Here is an 18,051-nt window from a genome sequence, read left to right as displayed (position 1 = left end):
TTAGGAAGTTGTGCCATAATCAGATCTTGATGATGACTGATAGATCTATGGAGTTGAAAAAATGGAAGCAAATCAAACAAGCATAACTCAACACTTTCAAAATGATCATTTCATTTAATTTTAAACCAAATACATTACAAAGAATTATCGAAATCAAAAGATGTATAATAAGCCGGAACAACCCCGGTTAAGCGTAAAAAACGCTTCTCAACCTGCCACCAATCACGCCACTCTGGTATACCGCTAACTTCCGGGTCATTGGCTTCATATTTTGCAATAACAGATTGAATATATGCAAGGACACGACTTGCATGTGGAGATAAGGTTGGAAGAGTACCACTCAACATATCTCTGGCTGCAGCCAAGTTCAGTATCGGCCGACGAGGGTATGAAGATGATGATGATGATGAGGCTTTGTTGACAAGCCGGACTGCTTCACGCCTCTTAATCCAATAATTCCGTTGATGTTCAAGGGATGCTTTGATTAATGGGTGTTGATCGGCGGGAAGCCCGGCGAGAACCTTCCCATCATCTTCAATCGTTTGTGTAAGCCATTCTTCGTTGTTGATAAAATTAGGGTTCATTGCCATGTTGTTTCAATTAATGAATGTTAGTAAAGGATGCTTTAATATGTTAGTAAAGGATGCTTTAATATTTATAGCTAGTAATATTTAATTTATTTTTTTTTTTATTTTTTAAGAACAAACAACAACGGTTATTTATAAATAACCCGTTGTTATAACTTTCCCCCCAAAATTGAGTCACACTTTCCACAACGGGTTTTTATACTTAAAACCGTTGTTAATATTTTTAACAACGGTTTCCTTAAAAAAAACCAACCGTTGTTAAAACCTTTTACAACGGACGCTTTAACAACGTCCGCTTTTTTATATAACAACGGTTTTTGACCGTTGTTATAGGTTGTATCTGTAGTAGTGAAACAACTCAAAGGTATGTCTGTAACCGAATACTATGGTAAATTAAAAACTCTTTGGGATGCCCTAGCCATACACGAACCTCCGTTTGCTTGTAAATGTGGTCGCTGTCTTTGCGATATATCGTCTCAGGCGATTAAACAACTTGATAACGAGAGACTCCATCAATTCTTTATAGCTCTTGATCATAGTTTGTATAGCAATCTTAGGAATCAACAGTTTCAGTTGGATCCGTTGCCTACCCTCAATCGAGGGTACCACGTTGTACTGCAGTCCGAGCGGTTCCTTCAGAGTGATGCTCCACCTGCGGACGTCACTAATGTCATGGCGTTCGCTGTTCCTAGGGCATCTCGTACTCCAACTGACTGGAAAGTATTACGTGAGAAAGAAAAACAGGAGAGGTGTAAGCAATTTTGTTCCCACTGCCAGGTACATGGTCATGAGATTAAAAATTGTTTTATTAAATCACAAAACTTCCCGGACTGGTGGGGAATTCGACCTCGCACATTAGAAGAGCTCCGTCGCAGCAGGGGTGGGGCAGGACAGCACGCTGCTGAGTCCGGGTCCACATCTCGAGGAGCTCCCTTGGTCCATGCTAATGTGGCTCATACGACTTCCTCTCTTGCCTCTTCGGATAGGTTGTCTGCTACGCGTCTCTCTTGGATAATAGACACTGATGCTTCTAGTCATGTAACAGGTGATCTCTCTTTATTTTCCGACACCATGGTTATTCCTCCACGAGATGTGGGTTTGCCGAATGGAAAACAAATCTTTGCTTCCAAGATGGGTACCGTTTGTATTGACAATAAAATAACTCTTCTACGAGTTTTGTTCGTTCCTCATTTAACCATCAACTTAATCTCCGTATCGCAATTAACGGCCGATTATGACTATGTATTATAATTTACTAAGGATTGTTATCTTATACAGGACCGGTCTACGAGGACGATGATTGGAGCTGGTGAACTCAATGATGGACTATTTTTGCTTTCTTCAAAACCGCTCTCTTCGGTGCACTCGGTTGGCACGGCTGGAGATTATGATTTGTGGCATCGTCGACTCGGTCATCCAGGGGATAATGCGGTTAAATTTATGCCTTTAGCTCAAACATTTTCTTTTAATAAAAATGTGGTGTGTGATGTATGTCCTCTTGCCAAACAGACTCGATCTAGTTTTCATACTAGTGATAACATTGCTTCTGAAATTTTTCAATTGATACATTACGATCTTTGGGGTCCTTATCGTATTCTGTCTACTTGTGGCACGAAATATTTTTTGACTATTGTGGACGATTGTTCTCGCTCTGTTTGGGTGTATTTAATGCTTGCTAAAACTGAGGTTACGAGCTTATTTATGCATTTTTTATCGATGGTTCGGACTCAGTTCTCTAAACAGGTGAAGGTTGTACGTAGCGATAATGGGAACGAATTCAATCATATGGCCGATTATTTTTTGCAGCATGGGATTCAATTTCAAACCTCGTGTGTGGGAACGCCCCAACAGAATGGGCGTGTTGAGTGAAAACACCGTCACATACTTAATGTGGCACGAGCTTTGCTTTTTCAGGGTCGTTTACCTAAGCATTTTTGGGGTGAGTGTGTCCTTACTGTTGCCCATTTAATTAATCGCATCCCTTCCACTATTTTGCATCATAAAACCCCCTATGAAATTTTGTTTGGTGTTCCGCCGTCTTATGCGAATTTACGGGTCTTTGGTTGTCTTTGTTTTGTTCACAATCAAAAAACTCGAGGAGATAAATTGGAATCACGGAGTCGTAAATGTTTATTTTTGGGTTACCCCATAATACAAAGGGCTGGCGTGTTTACGATCTTGAAACAAAGAAGATATTTATTTCTCGTGATGTGGTTTTCCATGAAAATTCTTTTCCATTCGGTGAGACACATACACCCACTGCTACTGTTGACCCACCTATACTTCCCTCGGATAACACCTCTGAGCCGTCCATATCCGAAACAGCAGCTGCTACCGAGGGCATTCCTGCCACTGCTGCTACCGAACCGCCACCTAATAGCAGTGTCGAAAGTACTCCTGCCACTGCTACTGCCACAGACACTGACAGTACCCCTGCCACTGTTGCTACCGAGACTAATGACAGTGCTACTGCTACCACGACTATCGATGCCCCTGCTGGTCTTGGTCGTGGTCAGAGGCTGAAATTTCCTAATTCAAGGCTAAGTGGCTATATTCTAGACACTACAAATAGTCCATCTCCTCCGAGTTCACCGGATTCTCCGTCATCGCCCCAAGGTACACCTTATACCTTAGCTAACTATGTCAATTGTAATAAATTTTCTAGTAGACATCGTCTATTTCTCGTAGCTATTACAGCCGGGGTTGAGCCTCCGTCTTTTAAAATTGCGGTTCGCGATGACGGGTGGTGTCGGGCAATGCAAGAAAAATTGATGCGCTTGAAATGAATGGGACTTGGGAACTTGCTGATTTGCCCCCTGATAAGAAGGCACTTGGATGTCGATGGGTTTACAAAATTAAGTATAAGTCTGATGGCTCCGTTGAACGGTTGAAAGCTCGTCTTGTTATATTTGGTAATCACCAGGTCGAAGGACTTGACTATGGGGAGACTTTTGCTCCTGTAGTTAAAATGGTCACCATACGGACTTTTCTCACTGTTGCTTCTGTCAAAAATTGGGAATTACATCAAATGGATGTACACAATGCATTCTTGCATGGGGATTTGAATGAAGAAGTTTATATGAAGCTTCCTCCGGGTTTCCGTACTGGTCATGAGGGTAACGTATGTCGCCTTAAAAAATCACTATATGGTCTCCGTCAAGCGCCGAGGTGTTGGTTTGCTAAATTAGCTGGGGCATTACGCAAATATGGATTTCGCCAGTCCTATTCTGACTACTCTCTTTTTACTTATTCCAATAACAAGGTGCGTTTACATGTTTTAATTTATGTCGATGATCTTGTTATTGCGAGTAATGATAGTTCGGCAATTCGTGACTTTAAGGCTTATTTGAATCGTTGTTTCAAGATGAAAGACTTAGGCCATTTAAAATATTTTCTTGGTATTGAAGTTGCTCGGAGTGTCAACGGAATTTGCCTTAGTCAACGAAAATATACACTAGACATTATTAGTGAGGTTGGCCTCCTGGGTGCAAAACCGAGCTCTATACCCATGGAGATTGATCATCAGCTTGCTACTAGTACAAGCCCATTCTTGTCTGGTCCGGAACGATATCGTCGATTAGTAGGTCGCCTTGTTTACTTAGCAGTCACACGCCCGGATGTGTCTTTTTCGGTGCATGTGCTCTCTCAGTTTCTTAAGACTCCGCGTGAAGCTCACATGGAGGCCGCTATGCGTGTTGTTCGGTATTTAAAAGGAAGCCCAGGCCAAGGTATTTTATTATGATCCGATATCTCACTTACGGTCTCAAGTTAGTGCGATTCGGATTGGGGCAAATGTTCCCTTACTCGGCGTTCTGTATCCGGGTGGTTTGTTTTCTTAGGAGACTCGCCCGTGTCTTGGAAGACGAAGAAGCAGCATAACATTTCGTTATCTTCGGCTGAGGCTGAATATAGGTCGATGGCAGTAGTCGTTTGTGAGCTCAAGTGGCTCAAGGGACTTCTATCAAGCTTGGATGTCGAGATAGCTACTCTTATGCATTTGTTTTGTGACAGTAAATCTGCCATTCATCTTGCTCAAAACCCGATCTTCCACGAGCGTTCCAAACATATTGAGATTGACTGTCACTTTGTTAGGGACGCTATTACCGAAGGCCTTGTTGCTCCGTCTCATGTCTCGACGAATGATCAAATAGCTGATATGTTTACCAAGCCGTTTGGAGCATGCCAATTTTATCACCTTCTCTGCAAACTGGGCATTCTCGACCTCCATGCTCCAATTTGAGGGGGGGTGTTAGGCGAGATATGCTAGCCTTATTATCTTGCTATTTAGTTAGGAAAGAATTATTCAATTATCTTATTTCCTTGTTTTAAGGAGATTATCCTAACTTCTAGCTTGCCTTTGTACCTATATATTGGCTGCCTTTGAGCTTAATGAAATCAACACAAAACGATTCCAAACATATCTATGTGCTATGTTACTTCGATTAACAGGTTTAAAACTTTTGGCTCTTCTTTATCGTCTTTAAACACCATCTTTCCTTGGTCACGCATCTGGAAAATGCAAGGCTCTACTAAGTTCTCACTTTTACTTTGGCGACTTGGGCATAATATTTTGCCAACCGCGGCAAATCTCACTTCTCGTGGTATGTGTATTTCTCCGATTTGTAACTTTGCCACTCCGCTCCTGAATCTGTTGATCATCTCTTTCGGTTCTGCACTATTGCTCAGCATGTTTGGAAAGCCTCTGCACTTGGTATTAACTCGCAGGTAAACTCTTGGGTGCCTTTTTTGAATTGGCTCGCTAACATGGTTTTGTATTTCTCACGTCATTCTTCTATGTCCCACAACTACCTTCTCCACTTTTGTTGTGTGCTGCAATCGATTTGGTCCGTCTGTAGTTATGTAGTTTTTCAAGACGGTGTGGTAGATCCTTTGCGCATATGTCAATAATTTGCAGATCAGCTCGTTTTCTCACACCAACAATTTCCAGCGCAGTGGTCCTCCTTGACTTCATCATCCTCTATAGCTCGCATTCTCACTACGTACGACTCCACAACCGGCATTACAAGACTGGGTGTCAACAATCTACCTTTACATGATGCACCTATGAGCTACATCGTTTTTTGAGGCGACAACTAGAGCATTACTCCATGCCATGCGTAATGCTCAGTCAGTAGGATACACCTCCGCCTCGTTCATGATCTCTTGTCCAAAACTATCTTAAGTTCTGATGAAGCTTAAGTCAGTACCAATAAGTGTTCGCAATACCATTGCGAAGATTAGATATTTTCTTGTAATATATGCTCACTGGTCTGTTAGCTTAGCTACAGGCTAGAGCACTTATGTGGTTTTATCTTTATTTATATAATCAGTTCCTTGTTGTAAAAAAAAATACCTCTAGAGTCCAGACGATTTCTTCCATATAATAAAGATATTATTTATTTGTGTTTGGGCAAAAACCACATAATAGGAAAGGCCCACATAATAAGTAATGGACCATAAGAGACGGGATAGGAGAAGGGGGGCCCACGGTTGAGCTGAGTAGAAGGAAGGGAGAATGGGCCGGCACGCACGTGAGAAGAAGGCTGAAGCCCATAAAAAGGAGCATCTGAACTTAGGAAAGAGGAGTCAGGGAGAAGTCAGGGAGATCAGGGAGAATAAAGGAAGATCGTGCGTTGTGGCAAGAGTTATTATGGAAGTTGTATTTCTTTCCATAATCAAGGTAGAATACGTCTAGGGTTCTTGCCCTATAAATAGCCAAGGAAGCAATCAAAGAAGACATTCACATATACATTCATTCGCACATACACAATACCACGTGCTAGCAAGATTTACATTCCGTCTCACTTGTAATCATCCTCCTATTCAAAGCTAGTGCAATATTCGGCAGGGTACCGTCCCTCCCGCGGTTGTTCCCACATTGGGTTTTCCGCGTCACCAAATCTTACGCGTCAATTTACATTACAAGCATTATTTCCTTATTTAAGTATCATCATACAAACGATTAATCAAATAACCAACGAGTAAGACCACATTGACCTAAAATAACCAATTTGGTAAAAATCACCTAAACAATGTGTATAGAAATTCTGGGGTCAGTGCTCGACTCCTCCTATGTCGAGTACTTGTGTTAATTAACCAAATGTTTACCGTAATCTATGTTGGTATGGTTTGATGATTTCTGCTGGATTTTAATGGCTCGATTGCTGCTATTTTAAGTCTAATGTTAATGAAGTGGGGCGAGTTGTGCTATCTTGGGATCACTGCTTTAAAAGTTGGCCGGCTTTTGGCTTTCTAAATGACGGGGGTGTTTGGCCAAGCTTTCTAAGTGCTTTTCTAATTGTAAAAGTAGAAGCAGGGCCAAACACAATAATTTAGGGAGATAAAAAACTACTTTTGAAAAGTCAGAAGTTAATAAAAAGCTACTAGAAACAGAAACACCAAATTGATGCTTCTGCTTCTACTTCTCCCAAAAACTCTTAGGATCATGGAAACTAAAAAAAAAAACTAAAAAGCAGTAGTAGGCCAAACACCAATTTGTTAAGAAACTACTTTTACAAAAGTTAGGCCAAACAACCACAACTTTTTCAAAACGTAGTTTATGAAAAAACTCATTCTAAAAAGTAAAAGGTATTTCACATAAACTAGGCTAAACATCACCGACATTTCTGAGGCATTTCTTGCTGACAAATTGTTCGACCTGAAGTTGGAATTGTTGTTGGTGATTTTGTCTTAAGTTTTTGGTGGCATTATATAGTTTTTAGCTTGCCTTTGAGTGGAAGAGTTAGGCAAACATGCACCTGCTGATTCAATTTGTGCGAATTGCGACTTCAATCGCGCTCGACTCCTGCTATGTCGAGTACTTGTAGCCAAATATGCTGCTTGTTGGGCAAAGTTTATGGGTGAATTAGTTGAAACTGTTGCTGCCCATAAGCTCTAAGGGTGCTATTATGCACTGATGGTTTAATACTCTACGAGGCCTTATTTGTGAGGGCCTCATTGCTGCTCATTCGCTTCTACTCGTCATTGATTTGGCGAGCTCGTCTCCCTTCTCCACTTTATTTATATCTTTTCTTTACATTAGTTTCAATGTGCATATAATGAGGACATTGCATGATTCTAGCATAGGGAGGGATAGATTTCTGGTTGGTTTGTTGAAATTTTAAAAAAATATTGTGTCACCATTATGTGCGTCTTGTGGCAAATTCTCGTGAGATATTGAGCATAGTTCTGATCAAGTTACCATTATTTTTAAAAAAACAAATTGCTTGGAAATTGTTTTCCTATTTTGATCACATGACGTTTGTGAGACGTTTTCGCCCTTGATAGTCTAACGGGAATAATTTTTTTGTGCTTATCTTGTGACATTGTTAGTGGTAAGACGCTATGACTAGACTTGTGACATATGACTAGACCTGGCAAAAGCAACCCGACCCAAAAAAGCTGACCCGAGACCCGAACTACATCACCCGAATGTGACCCGAAAACCCGAATTGACCCGACCCGATCCGAACATGACCCGAGCTTTCTTGACCCGTACTGGCCCGACCCAAAAATGACCCGATCCGAAACCACTTAGCCCGAAAATGAACCGACAAAATATAACTCTAATTGAACCAAAAAGACTTGAAATGGCTATTTCTCTATTATTCATTGACCCGAAAATGACCCGACCCAAAACAACCCGACCCGCTTGACCCGAAACAGACCCGAAACCCGAAAAGACCCGTCCTCACCCGAAGTAACCCGAACTCAACAAGCGACCTGAATTGACCCGACCTGAATGGGCCCGACCCGTTGACCCGTTTTGCCAGGTCTACATATGACCGTGTGACCAAAAAGCCATGACATCACATAAGCCAAACAAGATTGGGACATCCATGTCAATATAATTGTTTCATGGCTGGTTATAGGATTAGTATTTGCCTTTAGGGTTGCATGAATGATAAAGGCATTCATTTGTCTATGAGCTACATTAGCCAAAAAGCCGCCCTGAATTTAATATTTCCTCTTTGCAACCTCTTTAAGCCTTGGCCTTGTTTCTTTGTTACCCGATATTTTAACCTGTTTTCCCACATTATCCTACCCCAGTAAGGATTAGTGAAGTGTTTGTTTTTCTTGGTTTGAGTAGAGGTATAATACAAGCGAAGCATGGGGAGTAACTGATGGCAATTTGATGAATATTTGTCATACGAGAACGATTGATCTATTTGAGAAAAAAGAAGAAGAAAAAAACAGTAAATGACAAAAAGAAAAAAAAAAATCAGAAGAAGAAAAAAAAAATAGAGAAAAAAAAAAGAATGATAAGAAGGAAAAAAAGTCATATATGTAGTACTATTGTTTAATAAATCGGGTTTAAGTTTCATTTCAGATGGAGGTGTATGTCCTATTTGATGGAGTTTCAGGGTCGGCCCTGGGGGTCTGCAACCCGTGCGGTCGCACAGGGCCCCCAATTTTGGAGAGCCCATTATAAAGCCCAATTACAGAGTATGTGTAATATATTTTGTTTTTGGGCTTTCATATCAAACTGTTTGTAGTGTTAGAGTGGTAGTATTGTTTCCTGGCGCTCCCAACATCCTGTGTTCGACTCAGCTAAACGTTATTTTTAAGATTAATTTTTTATTTAAAAATCACACAAGTTGGTCTTAACGAGAATCGAACCCGCGCCTACTTCATGAAAGCCTGAAGATTTAACCAACATGCGAATGAAATCCACTTGAAACTTCAAAGCACAATTTAATTTATAACATACCTGTTGGGCCTCATTTGCTTATTTTTATCAAAATTGTTTGATATTTTTAAAAAATTGTTGCCTTATATTTATATATTAACATAGTGTGTGTATATATAGAGTTGTCAACGATATGAGCAGGCTCGTTGAGCCCTCGGAACAGGCTCAGTCAAAGCTCGGCTCGTGCTCGGTCAAAAACGAGCTCGAGCTGAGCTTGACTAAATACGAGCCGAGCCCGAGCTCCGCAAACCTCAGCTAGGAAGCTCGTTTGAGCTTCTATATAATTTTTTTTATAATCTATATTGTAATATTATTTTTATTTTAAATTATATGTTATTTAACATTTATATAAGTATATTATAATATAATATAACAGTTTTAGTATTTTATAATCTTATTTATTTTTTAAAAATATTTATATTTAGTTAGATGTAAAAGGTGAGAACTAGCTCAAGCTTCAATTTTTTAGGTTCGACGAGTTTCGAGCAGAGCTCAATCACGAGCTGAGCCCGAGCCCACCCGAGCTTAGCTCGGCTCATTTAAATCCCTATGTATATATATTAGGGGCCCATTTTTTCAATTTCGCACAGGGCCCCCTGTAGATACCCAGTATCTACTGAGACTCCAGCAAACACCCGATGATTATCGGACTATAACATGCTTTGGAATCGCGGCGTTTGATCGACAGTTTGTGTACAACTTTACGTCGGAAAACGTAAAATGATTTCAAAAATAAAAGATTTCAAAACTTTTCAAAAGTACCTGGAGTGTTTAATGCATGACGACGGGGTCGCAATGACACTAACTAGAGTCAAAACCTACACCGGACCAAAAACCGACTCAAAAATTCAAATCCCGACTCCAACAACGAGTCAAACCGAGTCAACCACCAAAAACAAAACATTCAAAGCCTTCTATACTAAGATTTCCCGGATTCAAGAATGGTCAAGTACCAAACATGTGACTACAAATCTTAGAATAGAACAAATCATGATTGCACTTGTGTGAAAGCGACAAGACAACTCGAAGACCCGCGACGTGGCTCGCGCCTCTTTGAGCAGCCCAGGTGGCCACGTCGCTCAAAACTCACACAACCACTCATTTTCCTATAAATACCCCTCAAATGCCCCCATTTGAGAGGTTACGCGAGTGTCCGCTCCCTCTTTTCTCCCTTAAAATTCTCGACTCGACTTCTTAAGTCACAATCCGACGCGTATTTACGACCTACCGATCGTAAATACAAGCCTTACACATTGTTTGGTACCGTCATCGTGCATTAAAGCACTTGACCGACCACTTCGACCACTACATCATCACTAATCTTAATAAAACACTCTTTTTACTTACCAAAACAGTTTTAAACCGAGTCTTTTCCGACCAAACAAGTTGTTACACTTACGTCGGTTTCTCGCCATAACCAAACATGTAAGTATGAGGGTGTAAAAATCCTTCTTTTATCATGTCTTCATTTGTTTTATGACTATAACATGCTAAAACATGCATAACACGATCCAAAACATGGGATAAACGAGCCAAAACTGAGTTTTAGCCTAAGGCAGAAGCCCCTTATTGTGCACATAGGCTCGCGCCTCAATGGGGTGCCCAGGTCAAAACTCAACCGTGTTTGTTCTCGTCTTTCCCCTTTAATCCATTTTCGTATTTGTAATCGGTTTTTACCATTTAAAATATTTTCAAACCTTTTTTATTTTATTTTATTTGTTTTTAACCATAAAACATTTTTCACCCTTGGTTCCTCATACCATGACGGTTAAATCCGTGTTTCAGTGATAATATTTGGTTAATAATATTTAAAAGGTATTTAAAGCCTTCTATTTCATTTCTTTACATTTTGGAAGGTATTTTAAAGCCTTTCATCATTTCTTTATATTTTCAAAACAAACATATTAGTCACCAACACAAAGTCATCCTTGGTTCCACATACCATGCCGGATTTTAACCCGGGTACGATGATGAGTATTGACTAATTATATTCAAATGAACTCAAAATAATTAGTTCATAATTATTTTCAAAACTATTCATGTCAAGCTTGTCAAGTTGAACCCAACACCGAATATCATCAAAATAGTGATGATTATTCGAGTCTCGTTCCTCAAATCAACAAATGCGGTCTAAACGACCCTTTCAAACCAAATCGGGTCAAATACCCATTTTTCAATACGTTTTATAAACGTTTTCCAAATGGTCAAAACACGGCATATAACCGTTGGTTGACCCGCGCCTAAAACAGGCCCCTTCTTTCTTATTTCCAAAACCAGGGGAGGCCCTCTTACACTGCCGGCATGCTCGCGCCTCATATGGCTGCCTGACACAGGGCCTGTTCCCTTTCCAGCATTAGTCTAGGACGATCCCGACTCCGGTTAGCCCGGATATAGGACGGATCAGATGACTATTTTCTCATTCAAAAAATCATATTTGCAAAATGCTTTACTAAGACAAATGGATCACGTTATGCACCATAAACCTAATACGGTAAATGGATGTTTAATTTCCGTCTTGCATGCAAATCAACCATTAATCCAACTCGACATCTTATACTTGATATTTGGATTAAATCAACCGACTTAGAAAGCTCTCACATGTTAGGTTTAAATTATTGGATGCGCATTCATGCATTTAAACCGTTTTATCAACTTTTGCATTCAACCAACCAAGATCGATCAGTAGAGGCCGCTACCGCGGGCGGGATTGGGTGTCTGATTAAAGGGCTTCCCAATACGTACCTTCACCTCTTACTCAGAAACTTTGGATAGTGGACGACCTTATCCAGGGCGTACGAGAGTCATTCTAGAGATAGGATGCTAAGGAGGGACGATTCCTTATCTTTAGTACCTATGTCAAACAATGTTTTGTGCTTCGTTTGACCGAGGTATAAAGTGGATTCGAACGGGTTCCAAGCATCCCACAAATGCTTGGTGGAGACTCCGAACATCTCTAATCGTTTCGAGAACCTTAACGAGACGAAACCGACCGATCTAAAACGATCTGGTCGAAAGCATTTTTACGCCGCCGAGCGTGGCTTTCAAAATACCGCTGTATGTCCACAGATCGGCTGTGCTTGCAGGTGGGCCATGTCCATAGATTGGCGACTCCGCTGGGGAAAACTAGGACACTTACGTCTTTGTGATCCCTAGATGGTGAGACTCGAACGAGGTCTTGGTTGGAATGCATTAATTGATATTACGGTCACGGTCGGGTTCCTTGTCCGGGCCCACAACCTAACCTTTATCGACCAATTGGCTCATCTCGTCGGCGTGAGTTTTCTCATCCCCGCGTTTCGAATCCCGATTGAGTCAAGCATACCATTGACGTTACACATTTCTGTTTCGTCAAAGAGCTTTCATCACTTTCGAGCACGAGGCTAGGGCACCCTCCTTACACATTTTGTTTGGATTGGTATCCCTCCCAAATCGGGGTTTGATTGCTTGGTGTGTAACCCACCCTTCTAAGCCAAAACCCATGTCAGCATAATGCATAATATAATGAACTGTGAGTGCTTATGTGCTACTTGATCATAAGTCCTTCCGTGTCATTTTCAAACCTTCAAAATCACCTTTTTGCGCCGTTATAATGGCCATTTCAAACCTCGGTCTTTTGACGACCGTTGCACGCCTTTCTAGGCCGTTGTAATGACGATTTTCAAACCCGATTTTTATAACCATTTCAACACGCCTTTCTAGGCCGTCGTAATGACGATTTTCAAACCCGATTTTTATAACCATTTCAACACGCCTTTCTAGGCCGTCGTAATGACGATTTTCAAACCCGGTTTTTATAACCATTTCAACACGCCTTTCTAGGCCGTCGTAATGACGATTTTCAAACCAGGTTTTTATAAACCATTTCAACACGCCTTTCTAGGCCGTCGTAATGACAATTTTCAAACCCGGTTTTTATAACCATTTCAACACGCCTTTCTAGGCCGTCGTAATGACGATTTTCAAAACCCGGTTTTTTTATAACCATTTCAAATCACCTTTTTATGCCGTTATAATCGCCGCGTCTAGACACGGATTTTAACCCGTCTCGTGCCGACAATGGCTCTTTCAAAACCCGAGAAAAGCACACACCCTTTTTGATGAGTCATAATTATATACATATTTATGCCTCCCCTTAATTACTTTTGATACGGTTTTCGTGCTAGTTTATATCATTCACATGCCTTTTATGTTAGGATGTCGATACTTCCGCCTTTTTGATGTTTAATGCAGGAATGATGCATTTGAGGAGCAAAGGAATGAAATGGGCATCGCGGAGTGAGCATAAAGGGATACACGAAGCATGGCACGAGAATCTATAAGAATGAAGGAAGAGAAGTTAAGAACACTACTACAAAAAACATCAAAGAAACCGGTTAAAAATGCCATAAGAAACCGGTTTATAACCGGTCTCTAGCTCATAGGTGTCTTAGCCTAAGAGACCGGTTATTTGAACCGGCTTCTTTGGTTATATCAAAGAAACCAGGTTGACACCAAAACGGTTTCTTTTACTAGTAGTTAAGACACCAGTTATTGGCCAAAACTGGTTTCTTTGATATTACCTTTGAAACCAGTTTTGGATTAAAACCGGTCTCTTTGATATTATCTTTGAAACCAGTTTTGACCTTAAACCGGTCTCTAATATTTTATTTAAAAAAAAAAAAGAATTCAAACAATTCGAGACCTATATATTATTAATCAAAAATTATTATCATTAAAATTATTACAATTATTAAATTATATAATCACCATCAACATCCAAAAGCAACCAATCTTACAATTATATTGGATTCGTATAAACTAATCTCCAATTATACACGGAACAAATCTAGCAAAATACTAACTCTTCAAGTTAACTTTGTCGTCAAAATCATCTAATCTGTACCCAAACTCGAAGACATCACTCTAGCCTTGCTCCTGCACAAAGGGAGAAAAACAGTGTAAAAGAAAAAAAAAAAAAAAACAGTACTGCACATAGTACGTACTCCTGATTCATAGTCTGTGTGGTCGATGTTTTTAAATCCCCTACACTATAGACAATATAATCACGCAACCAAGGCAGAACACCGTTGCTGACTAATAGCAACACAATGAGTAAAGTAAATGATTACTTGTAAACTTATTTGAATCAAAATCAGTTAAATTGATCGACCCTAATTAGCAAGTCTAACCATTTATGTCTGATATTTCAAACACAACAATAATAAAGCTATAATCCTACAACCACCTAATTAAGAATAGATAGAACAAGTGAACAACCCAAACCTTAAAAAATTAAAATGAAATTGATGAAAAATGAGTACCTATTATCGAGGAACTGGCTCAAAGGAAAAGAAAGCAATTGTTTTGAGGTTGATAAAACTCCCTATGTGTACTTAATCAAACAAAAGAAACCAGTTTTATATACAACACGGATATGAATAATGATAAAATTAAGCAAATGGGTGAGAAAAGGTGCATACCAAGCACATTGCTCCACTGAGGAGTAGTCAATACCAAGTCGGATCCAGTAAGTGCCTCATTTGGAGTACCATCAAAACTTTCTAGGCTTGGCATGTATGTAGGATCAACCTGAAATGAAAATTCAAGAAAAAGATAATGTGGAATGAAAGGAGAGTAGTCTTTTTAGTTGTGGCTTAATTTCGGAACACTGTCACCACAGGTTTTTTTATTATTATAGCAGTTATATTTATTAATTTCCTGATGACCGACTTAATTACCTATGTATAGCTTGTCATTTATATTACTCAGTCTCATCTAAGACGTGTCATGTCCGACTGTCGGACACGGTTATTTTGGTTGAAATTTTCATTTCTTTGATCTGAAATAGTGTTGAATGGCTTTGTGTCGGACACGCGAGACATGATGGTGAAATTTGTACAGAATACGATGCACTTGTCAAGGATATGGGAACGACTCCATATACTGCAGCCCCTTGCAACACGACCGAAAAATTGTTGTTAATGTTGTATCAATACTAGACATATCAACTAATAATTAAAAGCTTATCAGTTTATTGCACCGTAGTGCGCTGAAAATTTGTGACTGATGCTGAAAACTAGCAAATAAAATGGTCACATGGCTGCTTCAGGATGATTAGATATAGCAATAGGAGATACTGAAACTTAACTGGAAGTGGAGATTAGAAACATTACAACAATCTTGTAGCCGAATCTGAACTCCGTTGCATTCCGCATCTTGCTGTTTTAATAATCTCTTCATCCTCTACAATACTGACTCACTATCAGCAACACGTGCTGGTTATCATCATATCCATACATTAATACTTAATATAAGAAGACGTATATAAACTACTCCTAAGTAGATAAATGGAGAAAATAAAAGCACTAACTTGATAAACCTCAGAAGCTAGATACCTATAAAGTGTGTCCCCGTATATAGGATACAACATCATTACCCCGCTAAATATAGATAAGTGGTTGTTGCCCCAATATACGGAGCTCCAATGGCATGTATGTACTATGTAGGATACAACATCATTACCCAATATATATGTAGATACAATGGCAGGAAACCAAAATGAATTTCGGAAATTAAAATAGAAATATAAATAATATACGGAGCTTGTTCATTTGCTATTACGGCTTTCCAAATGGCTTCACCAAAATGATAGTATTCAACAACACAAGAGACGCATAAGAGCAAGCACTTTGCAAAGATGGTTTCACCAAAAGGACTCCGAGTACGGCGATTGAATATAACCAAGCTCAACGAAGTTTTAACAGTATAAAAGGACGGTTTTTAGATGACCTATGTCTTGCTTTGAGAACTACTCCACACAAATGCTAAAAACCAGAATCGTAAGATAGTACATAATTTAACAAATGTTAAAAACCAGAGTATGGCAGTGAATCATAGTTTTGCACCCTCTTATAGTAAGATAGTCTTGTTCTTGAACAATATTTGAACCTGTCTCAATTCAGACCGGTCCTATTTAGGGCTTTCTTGCTTAAAATCAGAATTAAGGAGATTATTATTAAACTTGACTTGTGGAAAGTGTAGCAACTTCGCCTAACTATAATTTAACAAATGCTAAAAACTGTAGTCATAAGGAAGCTAGCCAATTGGAAAGGCGTAATAATAAATGAACAAGCTCCGTATATTGGGTAAAATTGAAATAGAAACAAGAATAGAAGAAAAAGAGAGTGACCAAAGGAGAAAGGACGAAGTCGAAACCAACATCAATGTGGAATGAAAGAAGGTGAGGCATGTCATTGCTTTAGTCAGTCTCTACTCCACAGTAACGAGACTCCCCTTTATCCCGTGCTCTTTCACCCAACGGAGAGAGCAATAAACAAACAATTAAGTGAACGAAGCTCTAACAAATTCACTTACAGGTCCAATTTCTCAAGCTTTTCCGGATGGCAGAACGCCACCACTGATGTCCTCTCCTTTTCCGAATTTGTGATTACCCGATGCACTGCACTCTTGAACACGCCATTAGACATTACCTGAACAAGCATGTCATCCATTTTGAACCTCAAGGCCTTCTGCTGTTAGAAAGTTGTATGCAACAAACAAATAAAAGAAGATGACCTCGCCCAGATGACCAATGATGACAAATAGAGCACCAGGAATAACAGGAACCTTGTACCACTGGTCATTATTAAGAACCTCAAGGCCTTCAGTATCTAATAAGTTTATGGATATTGTTGTTCCATCGGCATGTCGTGGGAAGCCATGAACTCTGTCGGGGAATGGGCAATCTTCCTCCTCAATACTCAATACTCAATACTGATAAATTGATAGATTAATACAGAAAGAGCAATAAACGAATAATTAAGTGAACAAATCAATACCTAAACTATCATTTGCTCCTAAAAATTCAATCGAAATTAAAACCCTAAAAAATTAAAAAGAAATTGAAGAGAAATGAATACCTAAATAGAGGAACAAATATATGCAAACGATAATTTTGAGGAACAGGCGATAGATTTGGCTGGAAGGAACTGTTGCCGATCTTCTTAAGATTGCGTTTGGTGGTGGTGATGTACGGTGAGGCGAGAGGTGGGGGTGTTAACTGATAGTGGTAAATGGTAAGTGATAACCCACGTAAAATGAATTAAAGAAAGAATAAAAAAGATAATGGAAAATTCCCAAAAAGTTAAGAAACCGGTTTATATACCACCCGGTTTGTTAGCTTATTTTAAGAGACCAGTTTTACAAAATCAACGGTTTCTTATGTTAAGAGACCGGTTTGAGAATTTAACAGGTTTCTTATTAGTGATCTCTTTGCTATTTTTTATAGTAGTGGAAGAAAACACGAAGAAAAGAGCTTCTTATTACAAGTGCCTATTTTGAAGAGCCATATCTCGAGTTCTACTGCAGATTTTCAAGTGATTCCAATTGGAGATGAAAGCTTATCTTCTTAGCTTTCCAACGCCGCAAAAATTGCTTGTTTCTGACAAGTAACAAAGAAATGGCAGCCGTTTGAAGTTCAGTGCGCGAAGCAGGAAATTGGTGCCTCGATCGAGTCAACCTTGGCTCGATCGAGGAACTTCATGCTCGATCGAGTCACCTCTCGACTCGATCGAGGAACCAACCTAATCAATAAACTTTGCAATGTCGAGAGTTGGGGTATCTGGGAATTGGTGCCTCGATCGAGTACACCTTGGCTCGGTCGAGGAACCACTAGTTTCCGCAATATTCCGCAAATTTCCTTAAGTCGGTTATGACTACTATAAATACCAAAACTCGTACTCTAGGTTATTTTATGCCTTATTTTACATAGGTTTAGTATAGCTACCTTAGAAAACT

The 18,051-nt window shown here is 39.6% G+C and overlaps 1 long non-coding RNA gene across 8 annotated transcripts; it reads right to left on the bottom strand.

Moving 5' to 3' along the window:
* Positions 1–13,969: 13,969 nt before the first annotated feature.
* Positions 13,970–17,346, bottom strand: LOC141605910 (uncharacterized). 8 transcript variants are annotated; one of them, XR_012526532.1, is made up of 7 exons: positions 17,175–17,346; positions 16,831–17,028; positions 16,630–16,745; positions 15,404–15,530; positions 14,736–14,844; positions 14,577–14,647; positions 13,970–14,190 (listed from the first exon to the last, which is right to left on the bottom strand). It is a non-coding gene; the product is annotated as an uncharacterized LOC141605910 (long non-coding RNA). The 8 variants fall into 8 exon arrangements; XR_012526527.1 differs by having other exon boundaries at positions 14,577–14,844; XR_012526531.1 differs by lacking the exon at positions 13,970–14,190 and having other exon boundaries at positions 14,225–14,647.
* Positions 17,347–18,051: the final 705 nt, after the last annotated feature.

Source organism: Silene latifolia, chromosome 10 (genome assembly GCF_048544455.1).
Source record: "Silene latifolia isolate original U9 population chromosome 10, ASM4854445v1, whole genome shotgun sequence".
NCBI classification, from domain to species: domain Eukaryota; kingdom Viridiplantae; phylum Streptophyta; class Magnoliopsida; order Caryophyllales; family Caryophyllaceae; genus Silene; species Silene latifolia.
This window is presented reverse-complemented; position numbering and strand designations above follow the sequence as displayed.